The 24,578-nt window shown below is 38.2% G+C and overlaps 1 non-coding gene across 1 annotated transcript; it reads left to right on the plus strand.

The window, feature by feature from the left end:
• Positions 1–9,918: 9,918 nt before the first annotated feature.
• TRNAL-AAG (transfer RNA leucine (anticodon AAG)) lies at positions 9,919–10,000 on the plus strand. Its single transcript has one exon. It is a non-coding gene; the product is annotated as a tRNA-Leu (tRNA).
• Positions 10,001–24,578: the final 14,578 nt, after the last annotated feature.

Consider the following 24,578-nt stretch of genomic DNA (forward strand, 5'->3'; position numbering starts at 1 on the left):
TTGGGTTGAGGGAAAACCCCGGAAAAAACCTCAACCAAGTAACTTGCCCCGACCGGGATTCGAACCCGGGCCACCTGGTTTCGCGGCCAGACGCGCTGACCGTTACTCCATAGGTGTGGACGCGAGCATAATATGAATCACTAAATATGAAAAGGGAATAAGTCACAGTTTTGGCAAAAATGAGTTAAGACTGTAGTCATTAATACAATTATTGTATTAAACTTTTTTGTTTGAAATATTTCAAAGAATAACCCCTGAAATTAATGACATTGCTTATGGTTCGCTCTGTGTATTCTATAATTGATTTTATTGACCGTTTTGTAAAGATGGTAAGGGTTATTCAAATCTGCTTTACAGGCAGCTTCACCTGAAGGACTAGATTTGCATAATATATACGTTACTGTGTACGTTAACAGAAAACCACAATTCCAAGTCACACAGAGATTGTGTGCACTCGTTGTGGGTCTCTGGCGTTTCGTCAGCCCACGCGAGTTGTGTGGATATAAAGGGAAAAGTTGAGACGGTGTCGGGTGGAGTTCCCGGGTAGCTCAGTGGTAGAGCGCTGGTACGTTCAACCAGAGGTCCCGGGATCGATACCCGGTCCCGGAACAATTTTTCCCTTGAAATTATTCAAATCTGCTTTACAGGAAGCTTCACCTGAAAGATTAGATTTGCATAAGGGTTTGCCAATCACTAAAATTGGAATTGTCTCCTCAGTTTCGAGTCAGCTATTCCAGTAACCCACTGCTCTTCAGCAAATTGAATATATTTCATAATTTGTTTCTGGACGCAGTAGTCGTTTCTTTATGAAAGTTATTTCCAGGCATTCGCTTGCAAGTAGTCATTCCAGTTCCCACATTTTAACACTAAATCTCCCAGCGAAGGAAAACAATGAGATATTAGTGTAATAAATCCAGTGCTTTCATCTTCTCTGCAGCAATTTTCAATCTTGTGTCTTGCCGGCCGGCGCACGTTTTGGAAGCCCCACCCTGAAATGAGCGCCTTGGCGAGGTGAAGCCCTCCTCGTATTGATAGGAGTCATTTTTGATAGAAGTTTCCGATTCGACGGTCAGGCCCTTAATTTGAACCATCTGCAGCCAACCGCCAGTCTCAGCTTGAATCCCAACGAATATTACGAAGGTGTGTTCAGCCCAGAGAGGTGTAGTCTGGTCTGCGGAAACTCGGCCTTGCAAAGTGGAGCCGTTCCCGCTCCTCGCAGCTCAGGGCTTCTTAAACGTGTGGGGCCACACATGGCGAGCAAAACAATAAAATATTAGCACATTACTTACTTACAAATGGCTTTTAAGGAACCCGGAGGTTCATTGCCGCCCTTACATAAGCCCGCCAGCGGTCCCTATCCTGAGCAAGATTAATCCAGTCTCTATCATCATATCCCACCTCCCTCAAATCTATTTTAATATTATCCTCCCATCTACGTCTCGGCCTCCCTAAAGGTCATTTTCCCTCCGGTCTCCCAACTAACACTCTATATGCATTTCTGGATTCGCCCATACCTGCTACATGCCCTGCCCATCTCAAACGTCTGGATTTTATGTTCCTAATTATGTCAGGTGAAGAATACAATGCGTGCAGTTCTGTGTTGTGTAACTTTCTCCATTCTCCTTTAACTTCATCCCGCTTAGCCCCAAATATTTTCCTAAGCACCTTATTCTCAAACACCCTTAACCTATGTTCCTCTCTCAGAGTGAGAGTCCAAGTTTCACAACCATACAGAAGAACCGGTAATATAACTGTTTTATAAATTCTAACTTTCAGATTTTTGGACAGCAGACTGGATGATAAGAGCTCCTCAACCGAATAATAACAGGCATTTCCCATATTTATTCTGCGTTTAATTTCCTCCCGAGTGTCATTTATATTTTTACTGTTGCTCCAAGATATTTCAATTTTTCCACCTCTTCGAAGGATAAATCTCCAATTTTTATATTTCCATTCCGTAGAATATTCTGGTCACGAGACATAATCATATACTTTTGTCTTTTCGGGATTTACTTCCAAACCTATCGCTTTACTTGCTTCAAGTAAAATTTCCGTGTTTTCCCTAATCGTTTGTGGATTTTCTCCTAACATATTCACGTCATCCGCATAGACAAGAAGCTGATGTAACCCGTTCAATTTCAAACCCTGCTTGTTATCCTGAACTTTCCTAATGGCATATTCTAGAGCGAAGTTAAAAAGTAAAGGTGATAGTGCATCTCCCTGCTTTACATTGCATAAATGACCGTAAAGCCTGGGAAAATTGTATAGAAATAGATTAACTTATTTTTAGGAAACAACATCCTTCAAATGGCCTCCATTACAACTGAAATATTCTCGATGTTGAATCTTTCGTACACTACTTTTAACACTTGAATATAAATAATTGATTAAATGGCGATCTTACTCGTTTTTTTAATTATGAAAGCATGTACGACTTACAGCTGTTTCGGTGCTACTTGGCACCATCCTCAGAGCCTTCTGTGTTTCGGCGCCATCTCAACTTCGCTGCCTGTTGTGTGGGTGAGTTCGTGAGATGAAGAGTTGTGTCAAATAGTGTGTGTGTTCTGAAATTGATCTGTGTGTTGAGAATTTGATTAGGGTGTGTTTTAGTGTGTCTGTATATTTCATATTCTCCTATTGTGTTGCGTTTTTGGTTTTTGGGTTGTAGGCCTATGTATTGGATTTCCATGTCTGTATTTATGTTATAGTATGTGTGGTTAGCATTAGTTATGTGTTCGGCATATGTAGATGTATTGTGTCCTCTGGTTATTACTTTAATGTGTTCTTTGTATCGAGTTTGGAATGTTCTGCCTGTCTGTCCAATGTCTCAACACACAAATAACACAAACAAATAAATACAACCACACAGGCGTATACAAACTCACGTGTAATAGTTCCGGCAGTTTCCACATTAGACAGACAGGCAGATCATTCCAAACTCGATACAAAGAACACATTAAAGCAATAACCAGAGGACACAATACATCTACATATGCCGAACACATAACTAATGCTAACCACACAAACAATAACATAAATACAGACATGGAAATCCTACACATACAACCCAAAAACCAAAAACTCAACACACTAGAACAATATGAAATACAGACATACTAAAACACACCCTGATCAAATTCTCAACACACAGATCAATTTCAGAATACACACACTATTTGACACAACTCTTCAACACACGAACGCACCCACACAACAGGCAGCGAAGTTGAGATGGCGCCGAGACACAGAAGGCTCTGAGGATGGTGTCAAGTAGCACCGAAACAGCTGTAAGCCGCACATGCTTACATAGTTAACACGAGTAAGATCGCCATTTAATCAATTATTTGAAATATTCTCTTACTCTGGAAAGTAGCCTACGCAATAATTTATGAAATTACGCAGTTTTGAACATGGACACAGCGGCAAGCTCTTCTCGAATTCTTCTCTTTAGAATTTCTGTCGTAGCTGGTCGAGTCGGATACGCTCGGTCCTTCAGATTGCCCCACAGAAAAAAATCAGGAACAGTAAGATCAGGAGACCTTTGTGGTCATGATAAGTCTCCAAATCATTGGAATCACAATTTTATTGTTGAACCACACACATTTTGTAGGGATGGAATCTTGGTGATCGGGGTTCTGGCTGATATATGTACATCTATTATCAGACAGTACATCTCACTTGACGATATATGTCAGAGGAAGAGCAAATGAGGACCTAACATTCTAAATGTGCTAAGTGCCAAAAAAAACTTCTGAGATATTGATGAAAAACAGACTGCGAAATGCATGTTGAGATACCTACAGCACTATCTTTTGGCCTACGAATGAGTCACTTACAGTTGAGCTACGACAAAGACAATTTAGTATGATATTCTCATATGGATGTTCCTCCCTCAGATTGAATAAAATTGAATTTCAAAAATTGGCACTTAGCTCATTTAGAATGTTAGTTCTTCAATTGTTTGTATACATCTGAAGACTGATTAGCGTCATATGTTACTAGTCAGCGATGTATGCAATTGAGGGGGAAAGGAACTGGCCACCCTACCCCCCCGTTATCTCCTTGCCTAGTTGTCTCATAAGGGATACCATATTGGTGTCGCTTATGAGGTTCAAACCTGTCTTCGGAAATTGACTACTAGCAATAACAACAATATGCAAGGATACATGGTAGGCCGGAATATTATGTTTTAATTTTTAATGAGCAAATATTTTATGTCATCGATATAAATGATTTTTTATTGGGTTATTTTACGACGCTTTATCAACAGCTGAGGTTATTTAGCGTCTGAATGAGATGAAGGTGATAATGCCGGTGAAATGAGTTCGGGGTCCAGCACCGAAAGTTACCCAGCATTTGCTCATCTTGGGTTGAGGGAAAACCCCGGAAAAAACCTCAACCAAGTAACTTGCCCCGACCGGGAATCGAACCCGGGCCACCTGGTTTCGCGGCCAGACGCGCTGACCGTTACTCTACAGGTGTGGACTGATATAAATGAGTGGACAGCTATAGCTCTCATTAAGTGTCTGACCGGAATGATCACTTTGCGATCTTTTATATACAGGGTGTTTCAGTGAAAGCGTGAAAAAATTAAACAGGACATAGGGGATGCTCAGCTGAATATTTTGAGATAGGGAACTTATGGTCTCGGAGACATCTTAAGGAGATATGAACTTAAACATGTGGGGGAGAGCTTGATGGATGCATTTTGTTTACCTATCGTCCACAAGGTGGTATTGTCTTATCGTATTTGCATTGTCTCATGTCAGAACATGCTATGAATCAACGACAGATCCTTTCATGCCATTTGAAGAGTCGAACAGTACGATGCCGCAATACCGGTACATGTGGATATGGACTGGAATGAATGGTTGGACGAGGAATATAGTGTTTCTTATTGTTTTTGTTGAATTTAATTCTTAAGTTAAAAAGCTTAAATTTATTTATAGGACGAGAAGACCCTATAGAGTTTATATATATTATTTTATTTATTTTGTTTACATTTCCTGGTCGCTGGATTGGAAGAGGAGGCCCAGTCTATGGCCTGCGAGGTCACCCGACCTGAGTCCACTCGATTATTTCGTATGGGGATATCTAGAATCACTTGTTACAATATGAGATCCCAGTGGACACAGACATAGATTAGTTGTCAGGATTATAGTCGCATGTGATGTGATTCGAAACACGGCAGCGATTTGAAAGAATGTGGCACAATCTCGTACGCTGATGTCTGCTTGCATTGCGGTTCGTAGCCGTCATTTTGGATAACTGTTGTGAGATACGTGCTTACCTCAGGTTTGTCAATGATATGATACAACACAGTAATAAATGTAAATAATCTAATGTAAAAACTAAATGTAAATAAATGCTTGTAAAAAGAAACTGTAAATAGTCCGGAAAACAGTAATAGTGATGGAAATGTTCTAGCTCGTGAGATCCTAAGTTCTATGTCGAAATGTTCTGTAGAGCATCCCCTATGCAATGTTTAATTTTTGCACGCTTTTACTGAAACACCCGGTATACAGGGAGTCACAATATATTAGAACAAACTTCTTGGAGTTGTAGGGGTGGATATTTTATGGGGAGAGGATGGTATTTTTTTGGTGAAAAATGAGTAAATTAAAAAAAATTCTTAGAATACTCTGTGATATGTGTGGAATGCATAGCATAATATTTTGTGGGTATTTGTGTCCTTATCAGATATTGAGACGCCATTTTTAAATTTCCTGCGTTATGGATTTTTAAATCACTCTCCCACTTTTATTGTTTCCGGTAAATTGAATTTTCAAAAAAACAATTTTTTTCTTTAAAATACTCTTTGATATGTGTGGAATGCAATGCATAATATTTCGTGGGTATTTGTGCCCTTATCGGATGTTGAGACGCCATTTTTAAACTTCCTGCGCTATGGATTTTTAAATCACACGCCCCCAATTATCGGTTTACGGTAACTTAATTTTTTTGCAATTGCCAGACAAAAATGGATAATTTTATTATAATTCCTGAACTATTAAAGATACATGCATGAAATTTAGAACACACCTTCTTTAAATTATTAGGAAACTTTTCTCTATAACAGAATTTTATTTGATTTCATTTTAAAACAACGTGCGTTTGTTTGCAAGAAAGGAATTCAGAAAAGTGTTATTAAATTTTAATTATTTATTTTACAAACGTAGGGACAAATATCAAACTTCTGTTACAGACAGTTTGTAGAGAAAGATTTTGCAAGTACATTGCAAAAAATGGATCAATCTACCTTTAAAAATGGTTTAGATATATCGGTTTTAGTAAAATCCTGCATTTGGTATATATATTTTTTTCAAATCTGGGCCCCCAAATAATTTTTTTTCAAAATATTTATTTTTGGTTGAGTTGCTATGGCTATGAGCTCTCTACATACAAAAAATTAATATTTTACACCAAATAGGAAAAAAGTTAGAAAAAATACCATCCTCTCCCCTTAAGAATTTTGAAATTGGGAATGTATATCCCCTGAAGTCTCTTTCTCGAGTTAAATAGTAATTGTAGACGTACTACTCCTTTATCCTTACAGATATGCAAACATATATGTAATGATTTTGAAATGACGGTTAGGGGTAATCAAACATCAGCCTGCTCGCTACTTGCTCTCTTTAGTCTGAGTTGTGGTCAGTTCGTGTTGACAGTGCACAAGCGAGTATTAACGCTCCCAGCAGACAATTTGAAAACTTGCTATGAAGTTGTCGGGTTCTTTTCTTTTCTTTTTTTTTTTTTTGTTCTCTTTATAACTTGATGGAATAAAATGTGTTCCTTACTAATTGTTTTGTGTTAATACCTGTTCGGTATATCGTAATATAATTTATTTTGAAGTATAGTACCCAATGTTGATACTTGATTTAATTAACACTGTACATAGACATGTGTGTGTGTCTAATGCCTACCCACTTCACTTTCCGTGATTCGGGTTCCGCATACGTCGGATAGATGGCAGGAATTGACCCGTTTCGAGTTGCACACCAGATCGGCGGGCCACATTATGCTTGCTGTGTATCTGTGAAGAGTTATGTCGTGTACTAGGGTGAGTGTATGTTAAGTGTTCGTGTAAGTGTAGTGTCGGGAATGGGAAGGGTAAACCCGGTGCCAGCACGTAGCCTACTCCTGTCAAATAGCATCAAGAGGGCAGCCAGACCTAACGTCCCCATCCGACGGACGAATCACTATCAACGGTGACATATGCCTTGCTTTCATATGCACTGCGGAGAGATTTTGGATTTAACCCAGGCATATTGGTGCACAATTTAGTGATTAGAAGTTGTGAACCGCCATCTCTTCTAGTCCCGTGGTATAAATTTCTGACCTCGCCGGTAATCGAACCCGGGCCGGCTAGTCTGGAGGCAAACACGCTACCACAGAGCTAACTCGGCGGACCTGTACATAGATATAAAACGTAAGAATTTTGCGCCAAAATAAAAGCTTCGGCGGTTATACCTTCCCTATCTGAAATCCCTTAAAATGTCCTCCTCTACAACCTCACGAAGTTTGTCCTAGTATTTCTCTAACACCCTGTGTATGTATACATATGGCTAAATAGGCCTATAGGATGTGACTTTTCACCCTTTTTTATCTGAGTTAGATAGGGCCTTCGAAAAGTTTGGCTGGTTTTGTTTGGTTTTATAAGAGCTGGTCTGAGTTGTGTCCATACACTTAGACACGCTTTCGCCCATCGTGTGCCCTATATTGTATACATGCATTGATTGTCCATGTCGGATTGATGGTCTGGATGACATTCGTGAATCCGACGCTGATATGTAGGCCATCCTGCTCCAGCCCCTAACAGAGCCAGGTCCCGTTTCGCGGACGAGTACCCTGATAACACCCAGGGATCCGGAGCCCAAATCCTTCCTATATCAGCATCGGAAACCCGTACAACACCAAAGACTTCACACCAGCCTATTTTCATTATTAAAGATGATAGATGAAGTGAGAGGGAAGTCGAGAGTTTTTGTGGAATAATAGAAGGTAACCGAGTACCCCGAGAAAAATCCCGCTGGAACGTTTCATTTGTACAGCACAAATTTTATCACGACCTAGGCGGGGATCGAACCTGAGCCGTCTGGATGGACGGCCAGCGTGCTGGTACTTGAATCACAGACGCGGCCCTTCTAAAAATTTACCCTTGTGTGTAAAGAAACGCCCTGCTGTCAAAAACAGCAATTGTTATTTGACAAGTTGTTCACAAGATCCGATTCTATCGTCCGGGTTGTTGACTTGATTAATACATAATAAATTAAGCCGCAATCAAAATTAAACACACATTCCAGGAGATGAGAAGCTCGTTACGAAGGTACTAACGGAATGCCAAAGGAGGTGATCACAATTTTGTTTCACATCTCGAGTTTTTAGGTTTCGAATTGATTTATTTCTTCTTTGTGAGAGAGTAAACAAAGACCAAGAATTTTAAATAAATTATGCTGGAGTAGATCCACATCTCTGATGAATGTAAAGCAAATGTTGCTCGAGACAAGAATGTCGACTCCGGCCGAACTGGTCGTCGTGTGTAGAGCTCAGCAGTCTTCGTGTTGTGCTCGAGATGAATTGATGCAGTGCTGAGCTACAGGATAATACAGTAGATAGCTTAAGTGTCCCACAATTAAACCGTATAAACCCGGAGTATGATTAAAGCGTAAATGTTGTAACTACAAATCTAGAGGGCTCGGATTCAATTCTCAATAGGGAAGCAGGTATTTATCTCAACTTCTACAGATGTCCACCAATGTGGAGTAACGGTTAGCATGTCTGACTGTGAAACGAGTGGTCCCCAGTTCAACTTAGTCCAGATTTTTCGTGCTTTTCCGCCTTAACCAATTGAAGCAGACGTTTTATATATATTGTTATACAGAGTGATTCACGAGGATTTACTGTCCCTCACGGAGCTTATTTCCGAAGACATGCTGAGCAAAAAATATCATATAGACATGTGTCCTAATCTCTATATTTTCAGTTACACTAATTTGAAGTTGTTAGTAATATACTATTTTTTCTTTAGTTTTAAGGGTAGAAGAATATTACAGATAAAGGATGAACTATTCAGTTGTATCATTTCTTTAATTAGCTAATATTCTCAAGCTAGAAATGTGTTGTGAAATTGACAGCTAGTTCGTATAGTTTTTTTTTTCGACTTTTAATTACAAAATTACATTTTCTTACACATTTATTACAAAAATTGTTACAAAATCACGCCACTCTTGTAAATTATTTAAGAATGTATATTAGGATGCATAATTAAACTGTAAAGAATCAAGTTCCTGAAGTCGTATGATTTGTAACAATTTTTGTGATAAGTGCGTAAGAATGATGTAAATTTTAGTTAAAAATTGAAAAACAAAATCTATACAAAGCAATTTACAACACATTTTTTGCTTCAGAACACTAGCCAATTAAAGAAATGATACTTCTGAATAGTTCATTCTCTATTTGTAATATTCTTTTACCCTTAAAACTAAAGAAAAAGGTATTTTACAAACAACTTTATATTAATGTATCCCTGAAAATATTGAGATTAGGACAAATGTTTATATGACTTTTTTACTCAGAATGTCTTCGGAAATAAGCTCCGTAAGTGACGTTAAATCCTCGTGAATCACCCTGTATATATAAACAGTACCGGAGCTTACGGAGAGAGATCTCAGCGCGAAGCTAGTATGTTCGAGTAACAGCTAACTTGTATCCAAAATAACCAAACGCAGGACTCTATTAATAAGAAATGAACCAACTCCATTGAATTCTATTGTATGACGTAACGGACTAAATCCTCTTCGTATACAGTAGATCGTAGATAAATAATCATGTAACACTAAAATACGAGATAAAATTAAGACAACGAGACTGTCAACAAGATATAAAATTCTCTTGTTATAAAAGAACCGGTTAATGCGTGGTAGCGTGGCCGAGCAGTCTAAGGCGCTGGTTTAAGGTACCAGTCTCTTCGGAGGCGCGGGTTCGAGTCCCACCGCTGCCATTAATGTTTTTTGAAATTATGGATAGTGGAATTTTTGGGGCCCTTAGATAGGCCCTAAGCAAAGAGAATAATATCATGTTGTTATTTTAGTTTCATTATAATAAAATTACGAGTACATGCTTCTATTATCCTCCTATCTATGTCTCAGCCTCCCCAAAGGTCTTTTTCCCTCCGGTCTCCCAATTAACACTTTATATGCATTTCAGGATTCGTTCATACGTGGTACATGCCCTGCCCATCTCAAACGTCTGGATTTAATGTTTCTAATTATGTCAGGTGAAGAATACAATGCGTACAGTTCTGCGTTGTGTAATTTTCTCCATTCTCCTGTAATTTCATCTCTCTTAGCTCGAAATATTTTTCTAAGAACCTTATTCTCAAACACCCTTAGCCTCTGTTCCTCTCTCGAAGAGAGAGTCCAAGTTTCACAACCATACAGAACAACCGGTAATATAACTGTTTTATAAATTCTAACTTTCAGGTATTTCGAGAGCAGACTGGTTGACAAAAGCTTCTCAACCGAATAATAACAGACACTTTCACATTTATTCTGCGTTTAATTTTCTCTCGAGTGTCATTTATATTTGTTACTTTGCTCCAATATATTTTAACTTTCCCACCTTTTCAAAGGATAAATTTCCAATTTTAATACTTCCACTTCGAACTATGTTCTGTTCACGAGACATAATCATATTATACTTTGCCTTTTCGGGATTTACTTCCAAACCTATCTCTTTACTTGATTCAAGTGAAATTTCTGTGTTTTTCCTAGTAGTTTATGGATTTTCTCCTAACATATTCACGTCATCCGCATATAAGCACACATTTTAAAAAATTCCGCCAATATATCTAAGAGCCTTTAAATATTGAGAAATATTATCGTCACGGTATTCTTGATAACATGGCTACAATATGCTCCACTCACTTATAAATATCCTTGCATTTTTTTCAGAGGCGAATGCTCACTTTTCAAATTTCTCTATATCCCCCTTTGCTTCACGAACACAAAAACGTTTGTGCGAGATCGTGCGTATTTGCTTGTTTTCCGCACAGAACCAATACACGGTAAGTGTGAAATACCACATTCAGTATTCCCAACGTAACACACATAACAATTTCCCTCTTCTTACCGCTTAAGCGCGACATTCATTTTACTGCTTTAGGCTTTTAACATATTATTTTTAGAGACGTTTAACATAGTAATAATTATAAATTGGAAACTTACCACTGCAATTTCACCTAAATTGCACTGTTAATTATTGTTTTTAAATATTTGCAAAAATTAAGTAAAGTCTACTACTCCACGAAACTTACTGCATTCCTGATACAAGTAACATTAAGGAAGCCGTGAAAAAATCAACAAGATTCCAGATGCGGATGTTATTACTGCAATATGTTATATAAATAATATTGTTAAAATATTAAAATGAAAAATAAATCATTACATAACCTTACCGTTTGTTTTAAGTTCGCATTTATAGACTGGGGGGGAAAAAAAGACAGACGTATATCACGGCCTGCTGGAGTATAGTAAACACAGAAAACATTTTATAGCAACAATGTTGAAGAAAGATATTTTGGTTTTCCGAAGTTGCTGTCATTAAACAGAAACCAACATGGAGATTTCATTGCAACTAATTAGAAATTCGTCTTTCAGGTATGTATGTAATAAACGATCTTCGAACAAAATAATGTACGATACACGAGCGGTATGTTTGTTTTCATGTTCTCGGAAATTAAAAAAGCTCAACTACGTTTCGCTTTTTCAATCTTTTCCTCGACCATGAAAACGTCAACATACCGCTCTTGTAACGTATATTACTATTATAGAATTTGTCTTCCCGTCTAGAGGTCGAAATAAAGCGTAGAATATCACGCTCAATTCAGGATAATGTTACTGAAAGAAAGAAATATAAACACTCCAAAAGAGGCATTTAAAGAACTTACGACAAAGGCATCAAGCTAGTACTGACTGTTATTAACTTGAAAATTAAATATCTAATAGCATACAGAAATATAAATGGATGGAATAGAGTTAATGATATTTAAATGGATGGTGTTATATTTGATATAATTAAAAGTTATGAATATCTGGGAACTATTCCGACTGACAACGACGAAATGTCTGTTAGAATCAAAACAAAAATATATCAAGAAAGTGCAAACTTGTATATAGAACAATTATACAGCTAAGAGTCATGTCTGCAGCAGAAACATGGAGACTAAGGAAAACAAATGAGATCACCATAGCAACTTAGGAAAGGAAAATTCTTAGGAGAATTCTTGGGCCAAAGCAAGATGATAATAGGCTGGTTGAAAAATAAGGACAAACAATGAAGTCGAACAGATGTATGGAAACCCGGCTATTACAGCATAAATTAAAAGCAAAAGAATCTCGTGGCTGGGACATGTGATGAGAATGGAAGATTATAGAGTTGTTAAAACATTGTTTGATGGCAAACCTGGTGGTAGAAGAAAGACAGAAGACTTTGTAGATGGGTGGACGATATAGAAAACGACTTACTGAGAATAAATATCGGAAAACGGAGACTGAAAGCTAAGGATAGACGACAGTGGAACAAAATCATGAGAGGCTAAGATCCTAAATTGGATTGTAGCGCCATAGAGCAGTAGTAGTTACCAAGGAAACGTACAAGACATTCCCTGTGGCAAAATATATGAAGACTACTAAAATATGATAGTTTCATTTCCCTTTACCGTGACGAAATGTCCGAGTAGGCTATATATTTTTTTTGTTATGAAATATTCCATTGGCACCTTCCTTTGTTCTGTAGTGCGAGGTTTCGAGTACAAAATATCTCACAATACCTTGCGGGGGTTGAACACAACTCCCTTTTCCGACGTCTCGAAAACAGAAAAACTAAGAAAAATTCTGGCGGGATGGCAGGTGTCCTGGGATCATACCGTATACATTTCCAACACCATATCGTTTTCAAGCAGCCGACCGGTTATTTACTTGGTTATTTAACAACGCTATAGGCTATCAAAGACTAGGTTATTTCACATTGATGGAAGAGATGATAGCGAGATGTTATTTGGCGAGATGAAGCCAAGAATTCGCCATAGATTACCTGACATTCCCCTTACGTTTTGGGGAAAACCTAGGAAAAAAAATCAACCAGTAATCAGTCCAATCACTGTGGGCTTAAGCAAGGAGATGTACTATCACCTTTACTTTTTAACTTTGCTCTAGAGTATGCCATTAGGAAAGTCCGAGATAACAGAGAGGGTTTGGAATTGAACGGGTTACATCAGCTGCTTGTCTATGCGGATGACGTGAATATGTTAGGAGAAAATCCACAAACGATTAGGGAAAACACGGGAATTTTACTGGAAGCAAGTAAAGAGATAGGTTTGGAAGTAAATCCCGAAAAGACAAAGTATATGATTATGTCTCGTGACGAGAATATTGTACGAAATGGAAATATAAAAATTGGAAATTTATCTTTTGAAGAGGTGGAGAAGTTCAAATATCTTGGAGCAACAGTAACAAATATAAATGATACTCGGGAAGGAAATTAAACACAGAATAAATATGGGAAATGCCTGTTATTATTCGGTTGAGAAGCATTTATCATCCAGTCTGCTGTCAAAAAATCTAAAAGTTAGAATTTATAAAACAGTTATATTACCGCTTATTCTTTATGGTTGTGAAACTTGGACTCTCACTTTGAGAGGAACATAGGTTAAGGGTGTTTGAGAATAAGGTGCTTAGGAAAATATTTGGAGCTAAGAGGGATGAAGTTACAGGAGAATGGAGAAAGTTACAAAACACAGAACTGCACGCATTGTATTCTTCACCTGACATAATTAGGAACATTAAATCCAGACGTTTGAGATGGGCAGGGCATGTAGCACGTATGGGCGAATCCAGAAATGCATATAGAGTGTTAGTTGGGAGGCCGGAGGTAAAAAGACCTTTAGGGAGGCCGAGATGTAGATGGGAAGATAATATTAAAATGGGTTTGAGGAAGGTGGGATATGATGATACAGAATGGATTAATCTTGCTCAGGATAGGAACCGGTGGCGGGCTTATGTGAGGACGGCAATGAACCTCCGGGTTCCTTAAAAGCCAGTAAATAAGTAAGTAAGTAAGTAATCAGTCCAAGCGGGAATCGAACCCACACCTGAGCGCAACTCCGGATCAGCAGGTCTGGATAAACTATATTTTACTTTAAATAAAACGGAAGTTATACGTTGCAGGACAAAGTACTCGTTTAGGAATCTAACGGAGAGCATTTGAAAAATAAAACCGGTAGTTAGGCCTACATATTATAATCTGGTGACACCCCTGTCCGACGCAGTGAAAATAATATGGCTACCTATTTTAGGAGGATCAGAAACCTGGTAAAATTATTTTCTGTCGTGGCGGTGCACCATTTTTTGTACAAAGTGATTGTGCATTACATTAAGGAAATAAAAAGAGAATGAGAAAAAGCGAAAAAAAAAGAAGAAGGTAGCGTAGCGCGTTGGTAAAAGCGGGACTGGCCAGCTAGCAAGCTATAATAATTCTCCACGGAGCCGTTGTTGCCCATCAAACATAACTGGAGGCTCCGAAATAATTGCACCCAAATGATGGGGTTGCGATGAAGCCACGTCCAAAATAACAGGGTTAGGAAGATTGGGAAAAAGAAGACTGGTTTCTCCATAAGCCAATCCACAGCCGGGGAGGAGTCATTTAGAAGATGCTAGAGTCGACGAAACGATGGAAACTACTACAAGGTATACATAGTTCATATTGGTCATAATCCAAAATGGCTTCGAGGTTGTAAAGGTCTCCATTAAAAACCTTCCTCTCTTTTTCTCTCCACAGAACCCCCTTTTCTCCTCCATCAAAAACATACCTATCACTCTATCAGCCGCAATACATAAAGTTTCGTCTTGCCAGTCGCGGTTGTTGGAATAACGTGTAATTTGTGCAGGTAAACATACACTTACGTGATGGGCGACTACCAGCAGCTAGGGAATGAAGTGCAGGACTTTTGATTATCATGGAATTGCTACCTTATAAAAGAGAGTTGAAAGAAAACAGTTTATCTTATTACGGAAATTGTGGCTTTAAAGTCTTTTACTTCATAGCTAAAATATGGTGTAAAAGACATAATGCCTTTTCCAGTTGTTAGAAAAAACAGTGTTTTTAATATTAAGTCTATGAAGATCTCCGCTTTCATCTGAAAGGCCCATTCACAATGAAAATTAAACATAACCGTAACATAAACACAGAAGTTTGCGCCCAGGTTATCAAATGGGATCATTCACAATGATTCACATAAACATTGACACAAACATTACCGTAAGACGTAAACATGAAAGTTTGCAAACTCCAAACTTTCATGCTTATGCTTACGTGATTTGCAAACAGAACACAATCGTGGAGCGCTGAAGTATACGACAGAATATGAGGAAATGGCGTCGTTGTCATTGTGAATGGTCCATAAGTCTTAGCTTTTGTATTTAAAGATCCAGTGCACTCAGGTTTGATTCCTGACGGAGAAATGCACAGTTATCTCTCGTCTAAACAAACTGAGGCTCTTTTCTATGTTTTTAGTCCTTTCCAAATTGATTACTTAACAATCTTGTATTAAATATGCTGTTATTTATGTCGGTGAAATTCAGAAGATATTTTGGCAAGGTGAATTCAAAGATTCGCCGTGAAATGATTGGACATTCGGCTTACAACTGCGGAGATATACAACACAGTAAGTGAATAATTTCAAGGGAAAAATTATTCCTGGGCCGGGTATCGATCCCGTAACAATTTTTCCCTTGAAATTATTCAAGTCTGCTTCACAGGGAGCTTTATCTGGGAAACTAGACTTGCACAACATAGTAACTATCCGAGGCAGGATTCGAACACATGTCCGAGCAGTTCGGAACACGAGTCCCGCTTGCAGATGGTTTTTTTATAATCGTTTTTAAGTAGAAGTATGTCCTTCTCCTTACTATATATGAGAGGGTAGTTTAGAAATTGACTATCAAATAAAAATTAACCTTCTCCCTTGTTCTCCTTGCATTTACTTTGTTCTCCTTGCATTCCTATTGTTCTGTCTGTGTTCCCCATGTTCTGCTGGTCTTTCTCTTGTTCTCCTTATCTTTCCCTTCTTATCCGTGAATTGCCCGTATTCTCTTTGTATTCCCCCTTTCCTCGTTGTCTTCCCCTTAGTCGCCTTATATTCCTCTAATTGATTATGTCTCGTGGCGAGAATATTGTACGAAATGGAAATATAAAAATTGGAAATTTATCTTTTGAAGATATGGAGAAGTTCAAATATCTTGGAGCAACAGTAACAAATATAAATGATACTCGGGAGGAAATTAAACACAGAAAAATATGGGAAATGCCTGTTATTATTCGGTTGAGAAGCTTTTATCATCCAATCTGCTGTCAAAAAATCTGAAAGTTTGAATTTATAAAACAGTTATATTACCGGTTGTTCTTTATGGTTGTGAAACTTGGACTCTCACTTTGAGAGAGAAACATAGGTTAAGTGTGTTTGAGAATAAGGTGCTTAGGAAAATATTTGGGGCTGAGAGGGATGAAGTTACAGGAGAATGGAGAAAGTTACACAACACAGAACTGCACGCATTGTATTCTTCACCTCACATAATTAGGAACATTAAATCCGGACGTTTGAGATGGGCAGGGTATGTAGCACGTATGGGGGATTGCAGAAATGCATATAGAGTGTTAGTTGGGAGGCCGGAGGAAAAAAGATCTTTAGGGAGGCCGAGACGTAGATAGGAAGATAATATTAAAATGAATTTGAGGGAGGTGGGATATGATGATAGAGAATAGATTAATCTTGCTCAGGATAGGGACCAATGGCGGGCTTATGTGAGGGCGGCAATGAACCTCCGGGTTCCTTAAAAGCCGGTAAGTAAGTAAGTTGCAGACAATACATTTCCTTTTCGTTTTGTAAAATGTTAGAATACGATAGTGGGATGTTCTTTAAGATAGTCTTCATCGCATATTCCTTCGTGAAATAGCAGCTATCATAAAATTTCTCCTTATAGATGATTAACAATCTTCCATGCATTAAAGAACTAAGAACCGATTAGTAAGCTTAACTATTCCAGACATCTTCAACATTCGCTGTTCTAAAAAAACTAATATGTTCAATTGTAGAGAATTATATAAAAATTCTTCTAGTACGGTGGCGGACACTCTGTGGAAACCAGTCTTCGTTACACAGGACCCACCCTTTATAATTATTCTTTCCCCATTTGTGGGTTTTATTACATCCGTCTGGCTCCGCTTGCATGACAGGCACCGAAGCAACGACCTTCACTACAACCACGTCCGTATTATGCAGGAATCTCCGTGCGCACGTCTCGAGGTTTGGCTTTGATACAAGCAGATCAGCATTCGCCAGACCTTACAAGTTTGTTATTGTTTCTTCATTAGTAATAACTTCACAATGAACTTTTTTTTACATGCTCCATTACTGTGGAATAATACTACATGCATTGGTTTAACTTAAACTATGTTCATATAATTACTTTATATTGTTCTAAGAGTTTCTTTATAGGCAATATAGATGGATGAATTTTGTACTTTTCTTTCATTGTAATTTGTCAAACTGTATATTGTTAGTAAATTTGATCAAGTTCTTTTGGTATTTGTGCACTAGTTTGTCTTTATTCACTGGCCAGTTTTCAGACTTTAGAACTGCCGCTCTCAGAATGTCTCTTTCTCTCTCAAGTAATTTACAATTGTATAACAAATGATCTATCGTTTGTTCGTCATTGTAGCATGGACATAATGGGCTATCTATAATTTTATTTTTATGTAGATAAGATTTTATATTTCCGTGTCCTGTTATTATAGTTGTGAAGTTTGGGGTTATGTTAAGTTTCAATTTTAACCGATCGTTTATATTTGAGAAGAAAGATTTTGTGATTTGTCCTTCTACTGTGTTGTCCCATTCGTTTTGCCACTTCACTAAACTGAGAGTGTGTATTTCACCTTTCACTGCACTTTTTGGTGTCTTGCTGTAGCTGTCTGGAATATCCTCGGAGCGTGCTGCCTCCTTCGCAAGTTGATCTGCTAATTCATTCCCCTATGGTACAGTACATAATAATTGCTAACGTTATACAGGGACATCATTTTATTTTTTACTAACATTTCTAATATTAACATTGCTATACCTTTGAATCAACGGTTGCTACCCTCTTCCACGACTGGAGTCAGATGATACTTTACTAGGTCTAGGAGGGAAGAAAAGTAGTTCATCCATTTACGTAAACTAGGAAATATCGCGATTTTGAGTTCGATAATTTTCATTAGGTTTTTGTTTAATCAAAATACAGTACAGAATTAACAATGAGTGTTTTTACTCACGAACTGAGCTATCCATGCAGACGTATTCATTATGTAGTGTATATTATACTTTCTATAGCACATTAACGTACACTATAGAGAATGAAGTTAAATTGAAAAATAATCAAATATGAATATTTAAACACATTTTTGAAAATGGTGGCCGTTCATTTCGATACAGGCTTCAGTTCTAATGTGCATATTATCGCACTATAGACTATTGCACCTAATTCCAATTATCAGTTTCGTCCTTCGTACTAGTAACTCATGTTGAAATAATTCTGTACCACTCTATAAAAGAGTACCTTACGTACTGTAAATTCAATCTTACTTCTGCACGATACGAAATCTACTCTCCGTCCAAGTGGTTATGTCGCAGGGTCGTAGAAATGGGGAAATCACGTGACAGTTAATTACTTAACGAGGCCCTTTTATTTAAGTTATTTTAAACAGTTGTATAATATTACGTAGACGTTCAATTCCTAACAGAAATTAATGTTATCAGAAAAGACAGCCCAGCCACTAGCCTTTACAAAGAAGCGAATAGAAACGGGTGGGGGAAACCGGGATGCGACGTAGGCAAATGGACGACAGTACCTGTGCGAAAATGATTCAATATTGAAAGCTCTTTCGTCATTGGAAAACGCGAACATATTTTTGGAACGTACTGTTTACTGTGATCGTAAGACTACTATGACTGTATATGCGGACTTGGTTCTGTGTGGAGGACAGTTGAGCTTCATTAATAGGACGGGTGGGAGTGAAGTACATTCAAAAACTCAGGTACAATAAAAGTTTAAGTAAAAATAAAATGATGTCCCTGGAGCTAAATGACAGCTGTGAGCAGTATGGGATGAAAATAAATGCCAACAAGACGAAGACTATGGTCACAGGAAGCAAAATTAAAAAAGGTAAATTTACGAACTCTAAACGAGTTACACCCCTAAAGGGCCAAGAACGACCCGCCGGCTGCTGGCCTCACGTCCACATGCCGACGCAGAGGTGGACGATTATCCAACCAGAATGGAGGTATCATGTGGTTAGCACGATGATCCCCCAGCCGTTATAGTCGGTTTACGACACCGGATTTTCGCTACCTATCGTAGCTCCCCAAGTGCATCACGATGCTGGGTGGGCACCGGTCCCATACACTGGCCGAAATTGCATGATAAAATTTTTTTCCCCATGAGGATTCGAACCAGCTCGCATTCCGTAACGCGAGTCCTATTCAGGATGCCTTAGACCACGACGCCACGGCGCGGGACAGTAGAGCAAGTAGACAGCTTCAAATACTTGGGGTGTACTATAAGCAGTAATATGAGCTGCTGCCAGAAAGTCTTCTGCGGGCCTCTGGAGAAAGAACTAAGGAAGAGACTAGTGAAGTGCTTTGTATGTAGCGTGGCATTGTATGGGAAAGAAAGATGGATATTACGACGAAGTGAAGAGAAGCGAATAGAAGCATTTGAAATGTGGATATGGAGAAAAATGGAGCGTGTGAAATGGACAGACAGAATAAGAAATGAAGCTGTGTTGGAAAGAGTGGGTGAAGAAAGAATGATACTGAAACAATCAGAAAGAGGAAAAGGAATTGGTTGGGTCACTGGCTGAGAAGAAACAGCCTACTGAAGGATGCTAACCCTAAAGAACAACCGGTAATATAACTGTTTTATAAAGTCTAACTTTCAGATTTTTTGACAGCAGACTGGATGATAAAAGCTTCTCAACCGAATAGAAACAGGCATTTCCCATATTTATTCTGTGTTTAATTTCCTCCCGTGTATCATTTATATTTGTTACTGTTACTCCCGGGTATTTGAATTTTTCCACCTCTACAAAGGATAAATTTCCAAATTTTATATTTCTATTTCGTACAATATTCTCGTCACGAGACATAATCATATACTTTGTATTTTCGGGATTTACTTCCAAACCTATCGCTTTACTTGCTTCAAGTAAAATACACGTATTTTCCCTAATCGTTTGTGTATTTTCTCCTAACATATTCACGTCATCCGCATAGACAAGCAGCTGATGTAACCCGTTCAATTCCAAACCCTCTCTGTTATCCTGGACTTTCCAAACTGCATACTCTAGAGCAAAGTTAAAAAGTAAAGGTGATAGTGCATCTCCTTGCTTTAGCCCACAGTGAATTGGAAACGCATCTGACAGAAACTGACCTATACGGACTCTGCTTTACGTTTCACTGAGACACATTTTAATTAATCGAACTAGTTTCTTGGGAATACCAAATTCAATAAGAATATCATATAAAACGTCTCTGTTAACCGAGTCATATGCCTTTTTGAAATCTATGGATAACTGATGTAGTGTACCCTTATACCCCCATTTTTTCTTCATTATCTGTGGAATACAAAATATCTGATCAACAGTTGATCTATTACGCCTAAAACCACACTGATGATTCCCAATATTTTCATCTAGATATGGAGTTAATCTTCTGAAAAGAATACATTAAAGTAATATATTTCCTTACGAGACAATTCAGATCATTATTTTGTCAATTTAGATTAATTTGAAATTTAATTTCAGCTAGTAACTTTGCATTCTCTTGCCTCCACTACTGTGTAAGAAAGCTTTTGACCTACCTTATCCACATGTATAAATGAGAGTTCACGAAACAGTTGAAGCAAAATCCAAACTAAAAATGCATTTACTGTAGTATGACGTCATCTTGAATTACTATGCGCAATACAGTCCTAACCTGGATTATCATAATATATTGGCGAAGACATTACGTAGTCTTAGTACGACATTCTGTGTGGAATAGTAATTTGAATATTAATAATAGTTGACGGCGTGATGAAAACAAAAGAGTAATCTTAATCTGTTTCGACACCTGCTGGCATAAAAACCTTCCCTCGTGGCGGAGAGCCGTGGCGTGTAAAATTATCTGTGATTTAGTGCGAAGCAGCAACCACATGCGGTAAGCCGTGTAATTATGGCTCAGATCTACATATACGGCCGATCACAGCGCTGTCTGGCATTGCAGGCATCCGTGGGAAACTGTAATTCCGATCTTCATCTGAAGAAAAACTTCTATTTATTTACAGCATATTGCAGCTAAGTTATTGCGCTGAGTTTGGATAGCCCTGACATTTATATCTTTCATAAAGCGAAGGCATTAAGAACGTTTACTGCGAAATTTTTAAAACTGCTACTTTTTGCAAGGGATTCAACTCAATTGATTGTTGGATACCTTATCTTCTTTGTTTAATGACGGTATATCAGCTTGAGAAGTTATTTAAATGTTGAAATGAAATGACAGAAAGATTATAGTGATTATTAAAAATGAGGTCATATTCAGGTTTGCATTAGCTGTGTACGAAATTGTGGCTATATGAATGGTATACCAAATTTAAATAAAGGCTACATTCACTTGTAACCACAGTCGACATGTAGGCGTTTTGAAGTTGCTGTTTTGTACACGATTATCAAATATAATATACTTAAACTAAAATTATATATATATTTTGATGTACCGAACTACATATGATATTTCCATGCAGATATTCTGCGTCATCATATGATGAAAGAGTGATGGAACGGAGAAAAATTCTCTCCGGCGCCGGGATTTGAACCCGGGTTTTCAGCTCTACGTGCTGATGCTTTATCCACTAAGCCACGCCGGATACAACCCCGACGCCGGTCAGAATCGTCTCAGATTAAGCTCCATCTCTTGGGTTCCCTCTAGTGGCCGCCCTCTGCACTACGTCATAGATGTCTATGAACGCAGGACCGAAGTCCATACATGTGTTGAGGTGCACTCGAATGAGTGACTGGTTGGCCGGGATCCGACGGTATAGGCGCCGTCTTAAATCACAAAGTGATTTATTACGCATATCATATATATTTTGATGTACCGAAGTACATATGATATAGCATCAGCACGTAGAGCTGAAAACCCGGGTTCAAATCCCGGCGCCGGAGAGAATTTTTCTCCGTTCCATCACTCTTTCATCATAAAATTATATAGCCTACAATGAAAATAGCAATCATCGCTGCGATCTTGATATGCTAGTTTAAGTTACTACCATTCTATAATATACCGTATCGTACTATACCAAACAACACCATACTATACCGTACCGTACTTTACCATTCTGTACTATACCGTACCGTACCATATTACAGATATATTAATTTGTCCTACAGAATTCATCTGTAATATTGACCCTTAATATTTTAGGAGAAAAATTCGCTCCGGCGCCGGGGATCGAACCCGGGTCCTTGGTTCTACGTACCAAGCGCTCTGACCACTGAGCTATGCCGAATTCAATCCAATAATGGCAGTTGACATTGGATACAACATATATATATATATATATATATATATATATATATATATATATATATATACATGCCTAACTTGGAGTTAGGCCATAAAGGGAAACATCGAAGGAGGAAGGTTCGACCCGGTGTTGTGGATTGAATTCGGCGTAGGTCAGTGGTCAGAGCGCTTGGTACGTAGAACCAAGGACCCGGGTTCGATCTCCGGCGCCGGAGCGAGTTTTTCTCCTAAAATATTAAGGGTCAATATTACATATGAATTCTGTAGGACAAATTAATATATCTGTAATATTCTCTCAGCTAGCAGTGCATAATAACTGCGGAATCCCGGCCAACAAGTCACTCAGCTGAGTGCGCTCCTAGTATAATGGCAGTTGACATTGGATACACGTCAACACATACTGTATATGCCTAATTTGGAGTCACACCATAAAGGGAAACATCGAAGGAGGAAGGTTCGATCCGGTGCTGTGGATTGAATTCGGCGTAGCTCAGTGGTCAGAGCGCTTGGTACGTATAACCAAGGACCCGAGTTCGATCCCCGGCGCCGGAGAGAATTTTTCTCCTAAAATATTAAGATACCATACCATACCATACCATACTATACCGTATCGTACGATACCATACCATACTATACCGTACCATATCATATCAAATTATAACTATTCGACGTAGCCCAGTGGTCAGAGCGCTTGGTACGTAGAACGAAGGACCTGGGTTCGATCCCCGACGCCGGAGCGAATTTTTCTCCTAAAATATTAAGGTACCGTACCATACCATACCATACTATACCGTATCGTACGATACCATACCATACTATACCGTACCATATCATATCAAATTATAACTATTCGGCGTAGCTCAGTGGTCAGAGCGCTTGGTACGTAGAACGAAGGACCCGGGTTCGATCCCCGACGCCGGAGCGAATTTTTCTCCTAAAATATTAAGGTACCGTACCATACCATACCATACTATACCGTATCTTACGATACCATACCATACTATACCGTACCATACCATATCAAACTATACCGTGCCGTACCGTACCATATCTTATTAAACTTTATCCAACCAGGATTTGAACCCGGGCCCGCTCGTTTCATGGCCATACGTGTTAACCGTTACTCAACAGCGTTGGACTATTATTGCCTCTGAATTGTGCCTTCCAATTCTTACATTCCTGTTCCTATTCATTCTACTGATGTACTCGTTTCATTAACTTTTCTTCCTATAAACACATTCAATGATGTTGACTATTGCACTGTTATTAAAGTTCAGGTAAGTTCAAATAAATAGAAAATAAAAAACGATTTTGTCTTCTTATGTATAACTATTTTTAAAAACGAAAGTTGCTGTCGAAGTAGCCCTTAGAGAAGACCAACTTTGTACTACAACGAAAGCAAATGGCATGTCGAAGTAACCCCAAAGCATGGGGCTAGTTTGACACCACAAGAAGGGACTTTTTCTTATATTTAGTATTAATGTATTTTACGGAAATTAAACCATTATAGATTCTTAGCCGAAGGATTTGATGTGGTTAGAAACACTTTTCATTTTTTCAACCAAAGTTACAAAGGTTACATTAAAATATCTTTTAAAACTATGTCAATGTAGCCCCTGTTGACGGTAGTCAGGGTTGGGCGAGTAATTTACCTGCACGTATTTTACGTGTAATTAACATGTAAAATACGTAATGTGGAAAACTGTTTTATACACGGAGTAATAAACTAACATTTATTGATTTTGACAATATAAACATGAATTACTTCATTCCTTTAAGTCCTGATAGACTAAGAAAAATGTCTGTTGCAGAGTTTTCACATAGATTATTATAACATTTGTTCATAATTACTTTCATTCACTCTAATACTTAGAAAAACAGGAATGCTTTGCTTACTTTCAGTTTGTTTGCTGGAAAAACCCCATAA

This window comes from Periplaneta americana, chromosome 17 (assembly GCF_040183065.1).
Source record: "Periplaneta americana isolate PAMFEO1 chromosome 17, P.americana_PAMFEO1_priV1, whole genome shotgun sequence".
NCBI classification, from domain to species: Eukaryota; Metazoa; Arthropoda; class Insecta; order Blattodea; family Blattidae; genus Periplaneta; species Periplaneta americana.